This window comes from Erpetoichthys calabaricus (assembly GCF_900747795.2).
Source record: "Erpetoichthys calabaricus chromosome 1 unlocalized genomic scaffold, fErpCal1.3 SUPER_1_unloc_19, whole genome shotgun sequence".
In the NCBI taxonomy this organism is placed as follows: Eukaryota; Metazoa; Chordata; class Cladistia; order Polypteriformes; family Polypteridae; genus Erpetoichthys; species Erpetoichthys calabaricus.
The window spans coordinates 40,188-55,000 of record NW_026261584.1 but is presented as its reverse complement, the minus strand read 5'-3'; the positions used below and the strand labels follow the sequence as shown (position 1 = coordinate 55,000).

General features: G+C 42.5%; 1 long non-coding RNA gene across 1 annotated transcript; it reads left to right on the top strand.

The window, feature by feature from the left end:
- Window positions 1-3,294: 3,294 nt before the first annotated feature.
- LOC127526352 (uncharacterized) lies at window positions 3,295-4,475 on the top strand. The gene is made up of 3 exons (XR_007933950.1): window positions 3,295-3,502; window positions 3,826-4,015; window positions 4,308-4,475. It is a non-coding gene; the product is annotated as an uncharacterized LOC127526352 (long non-coding RNA).
- The last annotated feature ends 10,338 nt before the right edge of the window (window positions 4,476-14,813 follow it).

Genomic DNA, 14,813 nt, shown 5'->3' with positions numbered 1-14,813 from the left:
TCTATCTCCTTGTCTTCGTGACAGAACATTTCTACAGATGTGCTTCAAGGACTGGCGTTGGGTTCACTTTTATTTTCCTTGTACATCTGTTCCTTTGTCAATGTTATTTCATCTCACCATCTTCTCCTACCACCTCAATGGTGGTGACTCACAGATCTCCTCTCATTTCTCTCTTACAGTCCACTGCTTTCAGCCGAGATCTTCAGTTGCCTCCCTGCCATCTCAATCTGAATGAATGATCAGCACCTTAAAGTGAGGATCTGATCAAAGACTTTGTAATCGGAGAAAAGTAAGAGAATGCATTTTAAATATACTGTAAATAAAGTGGAAGCAAACAAAAAAAACATTATTTTCATCTTACTGTAAATTTTCTTTCATTTTGAAAAATAACATTTTATTTTACAGTTTATTATTGTTTATATTTTGAATTAGATATTTATGGGGCCACCAAAATCTTTTAAGGGCTTGAATCCAGCAACATCCCTGTATTATTTGTTAATCCTTTTTTATGTGTAAATTTTCTTTTTTGTGTAATGAAAATTAGGAAAGTAACCTGCTTAATAAAGCCCTGAAGAAACAGCCTATGATGAATCTCAGCAGAACAACAAAGTGTTTCCATAATATTCTCATTATGGTCAACTGGTCAACTAATGTGGAACTGAACTGACAATACAGCCCTGTCAGCGGTGGATCGATACGCTGAGTTCAGATCGGGCCATGTTGTAAAGTGGAGTTTATTTTATTTTCTTCATTAAGCACATGTGCAGTGCGTCACATCAGCTCAGATATGATATCACACACTCCATAAATCATTAACGCTTGTGTAAAACAGATTGGTCAGCACCGTAAACTTTGTAATGAAGTAGACTTTCAATACGCATGTGTGCAGATCAGGCAGGCAGCACAGATCGGGTAGTGACAATGGGTCCAGCTGACGGGGTCTGCGATTGAGTAGGTCACTGGACACCCAAATGGATCGCAGTGTTTTGTCACCTGGTTTACTGGACTTGAGTCAGATAAATCCTCCCTCAACCCTGACCTTCACCAATGTAACCGGGTGTCATCACCGATGTATAATTTAAAGCAACACCCTCCTCAATGGAGTGGAGCTCTGGAGGTCCGCACTAAGTGTCTGTTGAAAAAGTTAAATGAAAGATTAGGATAAGAAGGGCTGGCATCAAGAAAGGCATTTGGTGTTTTATCGATTCATCCTGCTTAACAAACTGTACTACTGTAACACAAACTGACAGATCTGTGGTCTCCTACCACACACAGTGTTGGCAACTTTAACAGCTAAAAGAAATCCCCCATAAAATAAGGAAAAAACTACTGTATGCAATAAATAGACTTGTATTATGATTATTATTTTATTTTTTTGTACACACCTCATAGCTGTATTTGTAACTATTTTGAAAACCCTCTAATAACACAGCTTGAAAACATAAAGGTGTATGCATGTAGTAAATCAGTTATTTGAAGGATCATATGAACAACAGCAAGTATTCACAGATTTAAAAACATGTTGCTGATTGGGAAACCACTGAATATCTGGAAGTCAGGTCACAAACACCAGGCAAACGGTTCAAAGACTCCTTCAAGCACTTCATAAAATGAACAAAAACTCCAGACAAATGTCGCACATCACTGTTATAAACTCAGGCAGCGTGATTCTATCGACACATTATCAAATGTGGAGTAACTGTGCTGTGAGCATGTGCAGTAATCCTAAACAGCACGGCTCGACAGATAGCATGTTACAATAAAGCATTGATCATAAAAAATCACAGCAAAACCTCCATTGGAGAAGTCTAGTCAAACACAGTGACCATATATAAAAATAAGAATAGCTACAGAAGAAGATCTGAAAAGGTGAATATGTGCCATGAACGTCGTCAACAAGTGTCTTGCTATAAACAGATTCAGTTTCTACATCCGGCTCATGAGAACTTCATAGTAATGATGAAGCACTCATGTCGAGCACTAATGGAAAAGAAAATGAAATGAGGGAATGTGATTGTCAACAACCTGCTACTCAAACATTTATGCCAGTCCATGCAGTTAAAGATTCCATACAGACAGGCTGCTGCAGCTTTGGCAGGACGTCACACAGCACAGGAACATCAGAACAATCCAGACGAGAACAGGCCATTCAGCTTAACAAAGCTTTTCAGTCCCATCTGCTGAATTCTTCTGAAATAACATCAAGTCAAGTTCTGAAGGTTCCTAAGGTCCTCCTGTCCACCACACTACTTGGTCACTTATTCCTTGTCTCTGTGGTTGTCTGTGTGAAGAACAACTTCCTAATGTTTGTGTGACATTGACCCTTAATAAGTTTCCAACTGTGTCCCTGTGTTCTTGATGAACTCATTTTAAAGACACCATCTTGATCCACTGGACTAATTCCCTTCATCATTTTAAACACTTCAGTCAGGTCTCCTCTTAATCTTCTTTTGTTTAAACTGTAACTTTTAATCTTTCCTCATAACTCATCCCCTGTAGCCCTGGAATCAGCAGAGTTGCTCTTCTCTGGACCTTTTTTAGAGCTGCTGTGTCCTTTTAGAAGCCTGGAGAACAAAACTGCACACCCGGCCTATTAAGATGGCGGTCTGCTGACCACCTGCAGTTCAGAAGCAACCTCTGATTGGCCCAGCCAGTGGACGAACCAGTAACGCCGACAAAAACTCAGAAAAACACATTTTGTAAGCCTTCAGTAATTCCTATATAAATTCCTACAATAGTACAGAACATGAATGCAACAGTCTGTGTAGCCTAGCAACATTCAACCCACAATGCATTGCATTTTTGTGTCTCAAGGTGGGATTAGTAGTCTATGATACTGTGACCACCTGTCCAACTTAAAGCTGATATTCTTTGATTTTGGGAATTCTGTATTTGTAATTTTAAACTATCAAACACAATATTATGTAGTACAGTTCACCAGTTTAAGTGGCACAATGTTAGCTCCTCCACCACCATTAAGGAGATCATGGGTTCGTGTCCTGGGACCTCGTGGTGTAGAGTTTGTAAAGCAGTTTGAGTTGTAAGTAAAGCACTATGTAAATGTAAAGAATTATTATTTTAATTATACGTGACAATTTGTCAGTTTCAAATTTTAAAATATGTGTTTTCACCAAGTAAACAAAACATGTAGCGCTGCGACTCACGGCCTCTGTGTACCTTCACAGTCCTTCAGACTTGATCGGAAAGCAATGTATGCATACCGCCACCTTTATGTTAATAAACCGGTCACCACCTCCGCAACCTGATGGTCATATTTTTTTTAATTTTAGCATACTGTCTGTAGTGGTTTTGATGTTCCAGAAACAGCTACCTTTCAAAATCCAGATATTTTCAATGTATGTTTATAATGGTTTGCATAAATATTTTTGTAACATTAAACTCCTTTTAACAACATGACTCTGCTCAGTTCTCTTTAGAATGACATGCTGGCTTTGAGGAAGTGCTGGTGTAGAATGTTACTTGAGAACTCCAGCCCCAAGGGGTAAATGAAATTTAAATTTCCTTTAATAACTTTCATTTAGTTCTGCGGTAATGTGGCAAATATACTTAGCCATATTGTAAATCAAAGACAAATAGTCAAAATGCTTACCATTATAAACTTAGTGCTTCTTTTTCAAATCACTGAAGTAACTGCTCACATCGGACTGAGCGAGCAAACGCCCTTCTAAATGAAGGCCAAGAACCAAACAAAAAATTAGAAGGTACAGAAATAATGGACAGCCAGGACAGGCTCATTTATTGTGCTTATTCTTTTGGTTCTTTTTTAACATTTCCGTAGGTAAATATTATTTTCTCTGTTTTCAGGTTTAGACTTTATTGAGCCATTAATGAGAAGACAGAAGATAATTAAAGACTTGCACTACGTCTGAAATGGAAAAAAAATGTCTTGCTATTCTGTTCCATAGCACTGCGTTCTGCAGATTTCAGATCTTTACTTTTAGAAGAAACATCAGCCTTCCTTCTCCAACATCCAGCACAGGGCACTGATGAGCAGGTACAGACACCTCATTTTATAAACTTCCATAAGAAAGATGAATTCCATTTTGTTGATGCTGGCTTACAATGGGGGTCACGGGGGTCTGCTGGAGCCAATCCCACCCAACACAGGGCACAAGGCAAGAAACAAACCCGAGCAAGGCGCCAGCCCACCGCAGAATTCAGAATATACTGTACATTATTTTTTTTACTTTCCTTTTCTTACATTCCTTGTAAATGTGGAGGAAAAGGCTATAAGCTTTATAATGACCTTTTATTATTATTATTTTTTTTAATAAAACATATTACAGCAACACAGAATCCTTCAGCATCTTACCAAGGCAGAGAAGTGGTGTGCTGAGAACATTTCTGTGTTCAGGGGGCACATCTCACTCCCTGCATTACTGTCAATGGACAAAGACGACATTGAGGAGGCCCTTCAGAAATATGAGTTGCTATCTGAGTTTCCAGAAGAAGATGAGAGGTCCTTAGACCCTTTATCGTCCTTTTCTTTCAGATATGGAAGACATGCATCTGTTTTTAGATAACATGAGAGGAAAAAGGAAAATGACTGTTTTGTGAGAAAACGTATCAAACATACATGGCCCTCATTGTTCAGTTACAACTTACAATTCTTGTTCGAATTATTATTATTATTATTATTATTATTATTATTATTATTATTATTATTATTATATTTTATATATTCTTTAACTTTTTTGTAATAAATGTTGCAAACCAACTTCATCTTTACAGTCCATTGTCTCAGATCTGCACGTCTTTGTATTATGTATTAAATAATGTTTTATAAAGCAGGGCAAGGCAATTTTTATTTTTAAAGCACATTTACAACAGCAGCCAGAACTGAACCAAAGTGCTGTACAAGGAAAGGTAAAAGAAGCAGTTCAAATATACTGTACGTACACAGCACAACACTGCAAGAATAACCGACCATTACATAAAAGATAAACCCACACCCATACATACATATTGATAATCATGAATGTACAGGAGCCAACATATACACACAATGTCAACCTCAACAGGGTCAAATGGCAGCAAGACGAAATAAGACTTTAATGATGACTTAAAAATGGCCGGTGTTAGAGCAGACCTAATATAACAAAGGGAGCCATTGCAGAGAAATGGAGCAGCCACCACAAATGCACGATTCCTCCTTTGTTTCAGCTTTGACCTTGGCACAACTAACAGCCTCTGGCTAGTAGACCACAGGGCTCTTGTTGGCACATACAAGTGAAGACGTTCTGAGAGGCAAGATGGGGCTGATCTATTCAAACATTTAAAAACAAAAAATAGAATTTTAAAATCAATTCTGAAACGGACCAGAAGTTAATGAAGCAATCAGCATTGGTAAAATATTGCCACACTTACGAGAGCCATTCAATAAGCGACAGCAAAGCTGTGGAATAGTTGTAAGTGTCGTAACAGGGCCTGATCAACACCTACCTACAAAGAACTGCAATAGTCCAAATGAGATGCTGTAAAAGCTCGAATGGCCTTTTCAAGATCACTGTAAGAAAGAAAAGCCTTTACCTTAAAGTCTCACCTGGAAAAAGCTTCATTTAACCTCACAATTTATGTTTGTCGAGTTTGAATGAGCTGCCACAGATCACGCCTGGGCTCCTAACTGAATCTTTATGATACGTATATGGCAAAGGGTCCAAGAGCAACATCAGAGACACTCAAAGTTTCTTAACTTTTGGACACCATGATCACAGTTTTATTATCATTTAGTTTAAGAAGATGCATAGCCGTCCAGGTTTTAATATCATTCAAGCACATATGGAGGGTTTGTATTTTCTCACTTTGATTTTAGTGTCAAATATATTTGAGTGTCATCTGCATAGTGAAGCCATACTTGTTAACAATGGAGCCTAAAAGTAACATGCATATCAAAAAGAGAACTGGTCCAAAGATGGAACCCTGCAAATAAAAGGAGAGTAGTACTATCAGAAAGGAACTGTCAAAGGGATGATTGATGACCTTAAACCCTGCCCTGAAAATTTAATTTGTGAAAATATGATTTATGAAATGTCCCCGCCCCTATGGGTTGGACCACTGTCATAATTGATACTCTCTAAACTCGTCCTTTTAGGGAGGTGCTTTCATAAACCGAGCCCTTATCACACCCCTTTAACAATTCCCATATCCATGAGGTACGTCTTTGTCTCTCTAACCGCCTATAGGGTTAGGTGAGAGGCGTGTCACTCCACCCGGCTGCGATAGGAGACGAAAGAGTTCTTGTATAAAACTCTAGTCATTGAGTGAAAACACCACAACACACAAAAGCAGACAGAATGGACGGTCTTGTGAATGCTCCTAAGGAAATGAAAACAGACAGGGTTTCCAGAATGCTTGAGTTACAGAACCATCGATTTAGCTCTGCTTGGTACGATTCTAATTGTGCTTTGAGCCAGGTAGAAGTAAATAGAAATGCTCTGGGACATCTCATGGTGGTGGTTTCCAAGAAGGAGCCTATCCTTCCTGAATATAAAGAGGACGGTTACAAAGAGGGGGAAGAGTATAAAGCAAATGAGATAAAGGAACAAGTGAGTGAAATTCATTTTTCTATAAAAGACTGGAATTTTTTTAAATCTCTTATTCCAAATATTGATGAGGCTATTCATCAAGGAAAACTGTCTGACCAAATGAAAAGAATTAAAAGAAAACTGGAGCCATTGTTTTCAGAGGAGAAGATTTGCAAGCTGAATAATTCATGCTCGGAGAAGGAAGTAGAAAAATGGAAAACACCCACCCCTAAGTAAGTGGAGATAAATACAGAGGTCTTTTTTCATAGGTTACATTAACCTAAAGCGATCTTGAGATGTCTTCAACCAACTATCCTACCAAAGCTGAGCTCCTAGAATCTGTTGATAGCTGGACCAGTCGTCTCCCTGTTCTCTCGGACCCTGAGATGTCAGAAGTCCTCCACACTTTAATGCGCTCTGAAGAGCCGATTTACGGTAGTGTGGAACAGATAGCCGCCGCTGACTACCTGTTTTGGTCGACTAACCCTCAAACCAACCCCGCCTACTCTGCTCCAGACTAGATGCTGACAGCCAACGACGTGTTTTGGTCGGGTAACAACCAGCACCTCTCTGGCTATGCTCCTGATCAGGCATGTTGGTCTACAGAACAGACAGTGCCCGCCGATTGCCTGTTTTTGCCTGATGATATCGTCCCCAACTCTGGGTACTCTGTTCCTAACAGCTCGCCTCCAGACCAGCCGTTTTGGCCGGACCTTCTTATGCCTTCAACTGACCAGATCTATTGGCCTGAGCCTCAGTTACCTGCCCCTGATGATATGTATTGGTCAGACAGTCTCCTGGAGAACCGCACAGTACCTGACATGTTTGTACCTGCTAATGATGTTCCGGGGAGCCTAACAGGGCCTAAGGAGATAACCAATCAGGTCATACGGCAAGAAGAGGCCTTGGACAAACTGGTAGAGGCTCTGGCCGCTTGGAAAATATCACCCGAGGATGCTGATTATGCGGGTATGGACCTTGAACAAACTGACGGACCCCTGGGTGAAACATTTCAAAAGGCTCTGAAACTGGTCAAGAGTTTGAGTGCGGCTCTGCTGGATATAATAGTTGATCGGGACCTAAAAAGAACCACTCAGGGATGTTTAATAGATCACCCCAGCAAGACACAGCATACATGTCTGTTTGAGCCTGACTCTGTTTATCGGGTTGGCCACTTTCAAAAGGTGCTGGCTGTTTTCTGCCAAACGTGGCTCAGGCGCATGGTCATAAAGACTCTGGGTTGCTTCAACATCTTTCTGCCTTTTCACAAAATTCACGCATTTGTACAAAATGCTGTTGACGACCTGAAAAATGAACATTCTATTAATGAGGCTATTGTACAAGCCTTTCTTTCATAACATGGACGATGACTCTTACTCAAAAATATGTAAATTTCTTTCTCTGAACGCCATTTCTCTGTACCTGATATGTCTGATGTACCTTTGGGGTTTTACGGGGAATACGACATGGAAAAATCAGATGAAGTGTCCAAACTGAATGTGCCTGTGATATAACCTGTTTTAATCATGCTGTTTAGTTATAATATTATGTTTTGAAGTGGTTGGTAAAACATCTCTGAATTTTATTATTGTTTTTGAAAATTACCAATAAAGCACCATTTGATTTTTAAACCATTGACATTTTTCTTTCACCGTCAATGATGGAGGGCTACATGAAAAAAGTTTATTATAATCCTGCAAATCCTGGCAGCTTTGGGGGAATATACTCTTTGAAAAGAGCTCTAGAGGTTTCAGGTCAGAAAAGTAATGACCATCAGGTGTTGGATTGGTTATCTGGTCAATATTCTTATAAAATTCATAAACCCACTAGAAGGGATTTTAGTAGAAATAAGGTTTATGTATCCGATATAGATTAGCAATGGCAGATGGATTTAGCAGACATGACAAATGTGTCCGAGCATAACCGGGGTTATAAATATTTGTTAACCTGTACTGATGTACTTTCTAAGTGTGCCTGGGTAATGCCCCTGAAGAACAAAACGGGTAAGGAAGTGACAAGAGCCTTCCAGAACATTCTGAGCACGTGTAGAATTCCAAAGAAGCTCCAGACCGATAAGGGGAAAGAGTTTTTCAACCAAGATTTTCAAAAGCTGTTAAAGAAGATCATAATAAAACATTTCACCACAAGGAAATTAATTAAAGGCATCCATGGTGGAGAGATTTAACCGCACACTAAAATGTGGAAATATTTCAGTGCATATAATACAAGAACCTACATCGATAAATTGTCAGATCTATTATACTCTTACAACAAAAGTTATCATTGAAGCATAAAAATGGCTCCTTCTGATGTAAACACGTTAAATTCCTGGAAAGTTTTCAAAAATTTATATGATGTAGCCAAACCCCCGGTCCACTGTTGTTTAAGTTCGAAGTAGGAGATACAGTTAGGGTTTCTAAAACCAGACATCCTTTTGAGAAAGGTTATGAACAAACATTTTCAGATTAAATCTTTACCATATCTGAGCTTGTACCTAGGGCACCGGCTGTGTACAAACTGAAAGATTACGATGGTGAAGAGATCATAGGATCCTTTTATGACCCTGAATTGCAGAAAATTAAAGTCGATTCCACAGACGTTTACAGGGTCAAAAAAATACTGGCTAGGAAAGTTAAGAATAAAAAACGATTCGTTTAAGTCAAATGGCTCGGATGGCAAGAAAAATTTAATAGCTGAATACCAGAGAGCCATGCCCAAGATGTTCAATAAAATCCAGAACGCCCATAATCGGCTCATCATTCTCTAACAGTATACGATGGAGCACAAAAAAGTTTCTTTGTGATTCTGCCTAGCAACGCTTCCTCAGACATTTTCCCTAACAACACAATTACCAATTTCACGACAAAGCTTGCTAAACCTATAGAATTAGAAGGTTCTTGCGAAGTCGGTCTAGCAGAAATACAGTACCCACATACATGGAATACCATAGACAAACCGAATAACAAATTCTACGTTTCAGCTCAAGTCAAGTCAAGTCAAGTTGGGGAGCATGCACTGTTACAGTACGTTGCCGCACCCACTACATGGCAAAAGAACTCGGGATCCCGGTTTGCAACCCCCCAGGCAGACACACAGTCCAGTCCCACCATCCGGAAATGACCCTCTATCTACCGCAGCCAGGTGTTATGTTGGCGACCCCTTGGCCTAGTCCAGCCACTCCGGTCCCAAACAATGAGGATCTTACAAGCCAGATCACCCTCAGGGAAACGCGCCACATGGCCGTAGTGCTGTAACTGACGCACCCTCACAATGCAGGTAATGTGCCTCATTCAGGACTCCATGACCAACTGCTTATTCGACACAAAGTCAAACCAATGGTACCCAATGATTTTCCAGAGAGACACAGTACTGAAGGAGTCCAGTCTTCGTCTCAGGTCACTGGATAGCGTCCATGTCTTGCAACCATATAGCAAGACTGGAAGCACCAGGACACTAAAAACTTGGACCTTCGTCCTTTTGCATAGATATCGGGAGCGCCACACACTCCTTTCCAGTGGCCTCATGACACCCCATGCTCTCCCAATCCATCTACTGACTTCACTAGAAGAGTCACCAGAGACATGAATGTCACTGCCAAGGTCAGTAAACCTTTCAACAAGGTCAACACTCTCTCTGCAAACAGAGACACTGCTGATGGCTGTGCCCAAGAGGTCATTAAAGGCCTGAATCTTGGTTTTTATCCAGGACACTCGCAAGCCCAGACACTCAGACTCCTCGCTCAGTCTCTCGAGCGCCCCGATCATATCCTCCATTGACTCCACAAAGATCACAGCATCGTCAACAAAGTCGAGATCCGTGAATCATTCTTCACCAACAGATGCCCCACAGCTGCTGGACCCCACGACCCTCCTCAACACCCAGTCCATACAAGCACTGAACAGAGTAGGAGCAGAACACACCACTGACGAACCCCAGAATCAACTGGGAAACACTCAGAGGTCCTGCCTCCACACTGTAAAGCACTCACAGTACCAGTGTACTGGCCATGATATCCAGCAAACTCGAGGGGATCCCGTGAACCCTCAGGATGTCCCACAGGGCAGCTCAATCAACAGAGTTGAACACTTTGCGAAAATCAACAAAGGCTGCAAAGAAACTATGCTGCTATTCGCGTTTTGCGCTCCATGAGAACCCTCAGTGCCAGGATTCAGTCAATGGTAGACTTCTTAGGTGTAAAACCAGACAGTTCCGGGTGCTGGTAGGTGAGCAAGTGATTACAGATCATATTGAGGACAACCCTAGCAAGGACCTTACCCGGCACCAGTGTTCTCCCCCTGTAGTTGCTGCAATCCAGGCGATCCCCCTTCCCTTTCCAGATAGGGATGATGCAAGTCACCCAAATGGAAGTAAAGATTGCTTGCAATGCCAGGAGGACAGCGTTACCACCAGCCTGGAAAGGTTCAGCAGTCTCCCCCCCAAGGAACTCCCCCCCAAGGAACTCCCCCCCTCAGCTGGTTCACCAGCTGTGCAATCTCAGTTAGATTGGGTGGTTCACAGCTGATTGGAGGATGAGCCTCAAGAACCGTGGACCCAGAGATATCCAACGTCCTAGTCGGAGGATCAGCTTTGAACAACTGCTCAAAGTAGCCAGCCCAGCGGGTCACAACTGCAGTGTCATCCGTAAGGACCATTCCATCAGCCGTCCTGACTGTGGCTCTCCGAGGAACAGATTCAGATATGCGTAATGGTTCGATTCCTCTGTAAGCAGGACGTGGGTCACTAGACCACAGATGGTGTGTCACTTGCTCACAGATTTCTCTAACAAACGCCTCTTTATCTGCCCTCAGAGCCATCGCAGCCATCCTTCTCAGTTCCCGGTACAGACCAGAGTTGCCATTGAGCCCTGCACTGCGACCACTCTTGATGATATCCAGGATGCCCTGCAAGATGAAACACCTCATTCTGGGAACACCGGTAACACCAACACAACCCTCAGCAACCTTCAGGGTCTTGTAATGGAATGTCTCCCACATCACTTTAGGATTGGCAGTCGTACCCAAATCTGAAAGTTCCTCACTCAAACTACATGCAAACTCATTAGAAACAGTCTGGTCATGGAGTCTGGCCAAGTCCAGGCTCATTTTCCTAGTAGGTGGTAACCTACTGCACCTAAGCTGGATCCTAAGAGTAGCAACAACAAGTCTGTGGTCAGAATTCACAAACTGAGCATGTCTGTAGACCCTGCAGTTTTGTAAGAGCCTCCAGCGTGTGCCCTCAAGGATGTGTTCGATCTCCTTCACCACACCACCAGTATTGGAGTACCAAGTCCAATGGTGCGGTTCAGGGCGCTGGAACCAGGATCCAGCGATTCACAGCCCCTGACCTTTTGCAAAGTCAAGGAACAAGGAGCCACTTTCACCACGGTCACCAGACCCATGGGGATCGAGAGAATCCTCATAGCCAGCCCTGTCAGTGCCAGTGGCTGCATTGAAGTCACCCATGACCAGAGGAGTGTCACCTTGTGGACACTCATCAACCACTGAGCGAAGCTGCGAATAAAATGTCTCCCTCGCCGAGACATCACTCACCGTGGTTGGAGCATACACTGAGACAACAGACAAGGCACTCAGGGAATGTTATTTTGACAGCCATCAGACCGACCAGAACAATAAAAGGTGTATCCACTTTCAGAGATCTGTCCAGTCCCCAGTATGCGCACCTCAGAGAGTGCCGCCACTGAAATGCAGAGTTTATGCAGCTACTCCGACAGCAGAGGAAGATGATCATCTTGCCGGAGAGACAAGACATTCCACGTGCCCACCCACATGGGCCGCCTCAAATCGGGACCGAGTGCTGCTGTGCAGCAGGCAGCGCCTCAGCACCACACCAGTTTTGATCCCTGACCAGCCTGATCCCATTGGATCTCCAATGGTTTTCCCCTATCCTCCTCATGATGCGAGCAGCATTCCTATGGGCAGCTGCAGCAGAGCTACTCCTGCGGAGAGCAAAATGGAGTCCTTTCTGTAGTCTTGGAGCTTTGTGAAGTTTTTTATGGTGGCTGGAGTGCCAATCCTGCCACCAACCCCCATGATTTCCCTGCAAGTTGGAGGACCACTTGCAGGGCCGGATGCAGTTTAACGTCATACCCAGGACAGAGTGCTTCAGCTCCTGGGATAAGAAAAATATTACTACATTCTATACGGGCATTACGAAGGTATTCACGACCTACTGTCTTTTATGAATTTGACAACCTTAAGCCTACCCACTTTGACAGATGTTGCAACAGGAACTGTCCCTTCTGAGAATCCTGTGAAATTCAGTTATAATGCTGTGGAAAGAAGAGTCTTCATGGTACCGGGCAAAAAGGATGAAACTATACACTTTAAAGGACAGCTGGGTCGAATATTAGGAGCACATCCTGATCAGACTCGGGGGTTAACTTACAAGGCTCCTTTCCCCGCTGATGTCAGGGCTGGCTTTTATACGTTGTACGTGTACGGGGACATGATATCTCATCAGAGTCAGCGACCCTTTTGAGGTGTGTTCATATAGAGCAGGGGTCCTCAATCACAGTCCTACAGGGCTGCAGTGGCTGCAGGTTTTTGTTCTAACCCAGTTGCTTAATTAGAAAGCAATTCTTGTGTGGTGGGTGGCTGGCTAAATATACTGGCCCTCACCCCCAGGCCGCCAGATGGAGCCCTCATGACAACATGGACGTTCCCTGAATTCCAGCAGGGCCTCATGGACTTTGTAGTTTATATGCGCAGCCCTGCTGGGTACCCTGGGGACCACCAGGAGTCGCTGTAAGGGGGCTATCGGACTCTTACGTGCCCTATAACCCGGAAGTGTGTAATGATCATATGACAAGAAGAAACGACGTGCTTCCGGGTTGAAGAAATGAGCTTTTTATCCGACCCGGAAGTGTTCATGATCACATGGACAGAAGAGAGAAACCCTTCCGGGTCAGGGATTATATAAAGGACTCTGGGAAACCAGTACGCGGAGCTGAGCTGGGAGGAAGGGTGGCGAAGTGTCTGGGAGTGTAGAGGATTGCTTATTGTATTGATTAATTTATGAGTATTGTGGAGTGGAGGGTGCTTTGTGCACGTTACTGTTCAAATAAAAGTAGTATTTGGACTTTTACCTGGTGTCTGGAGTCAAGTCAGAGGGTTCAAGAGGACGACAGCGACCTCAATCTGTCACACTTGCCAATAATTTAATTTCATGGCTTGTTAGTGCTTTAACTCTGCTATGTCAGCTCATTCTCATATCCCAGATTTTCTTCCCCTTTCTAAGGATATCATCCAAATGATTTGAAGGCTAAAATGGATAAGTAATTCTCAGTCCTTCGCTTTTTTCTCCTCACTTTCCTTCCAAGTATTTAATTGAACCCAATAGTGCATGATAAATACACAGGTGTAAATGGAAACTAGCTAAATGGGGAAATGCTGGTGTCTTTTGTTATTTGCATCTTATTGCTAATAAGGAACAATTAAAAACCAAGAATACAGCTGTTTAAGACTAAAATAAGCAATGAGGGTTCAAAATCCTAACGAGTGAGACAACTAAAGTGAAGTAGAAGTGGTACTTGAGCAATAAGTGCTTCTTATTAAGCAACTGGATTGGAGCAAAAACCTGTAGTCACTGTGGCCCTCCAGGACCGTGATTGAGGACCCCTGATATAGAGGATCAAGCGAATAAAATTACTCCCATCACATACGACAAACCTCATTATGCCTCAGTCAGCAAGAATCATTTTGACACAGTGACTATTGAAATAAAGACGGACCAGAACATTTCAGTTTGGTAAGGTGATAGTGAAGTTCCATTTCAGACCTGTTAGGCATTGTATGCACGACTGAAGCAATGAGGTCTTACCAGGACCTGACACCTTACATCCAATATTACAAGACCCAAGCGGGTAACAGGTTACCGGGATTCTCGGGATCCCCTGTAATGTATGGTGGGGGTATTGGAGGTATATTTTGGGGGTTCTTAAGAAGAGCTTTACCTCTCCTGAAAAAAGACTTTGACATTGCAAAACCACATATCAAATCCACTGCTAAAAATATTGTAAAAGATGTGATCACTGGGGCTATTTCAAGTGCGGCTGGTGGCGGGTGAGAAAAGCAGGAGGGGGTGGGCTTGATGGTAATGAGAAAGACAAAATGCAAGACACCACTGGGGTCGCGTGAGGGCCCACCAGTCAAAAAGGCAAGGCACACTATTTATACAGCATTTTCTAAACATTGTCAGATGAAGAACAAGACTAAAACAAACAAAAAGAAGAAGAGAGACATTTTTTAA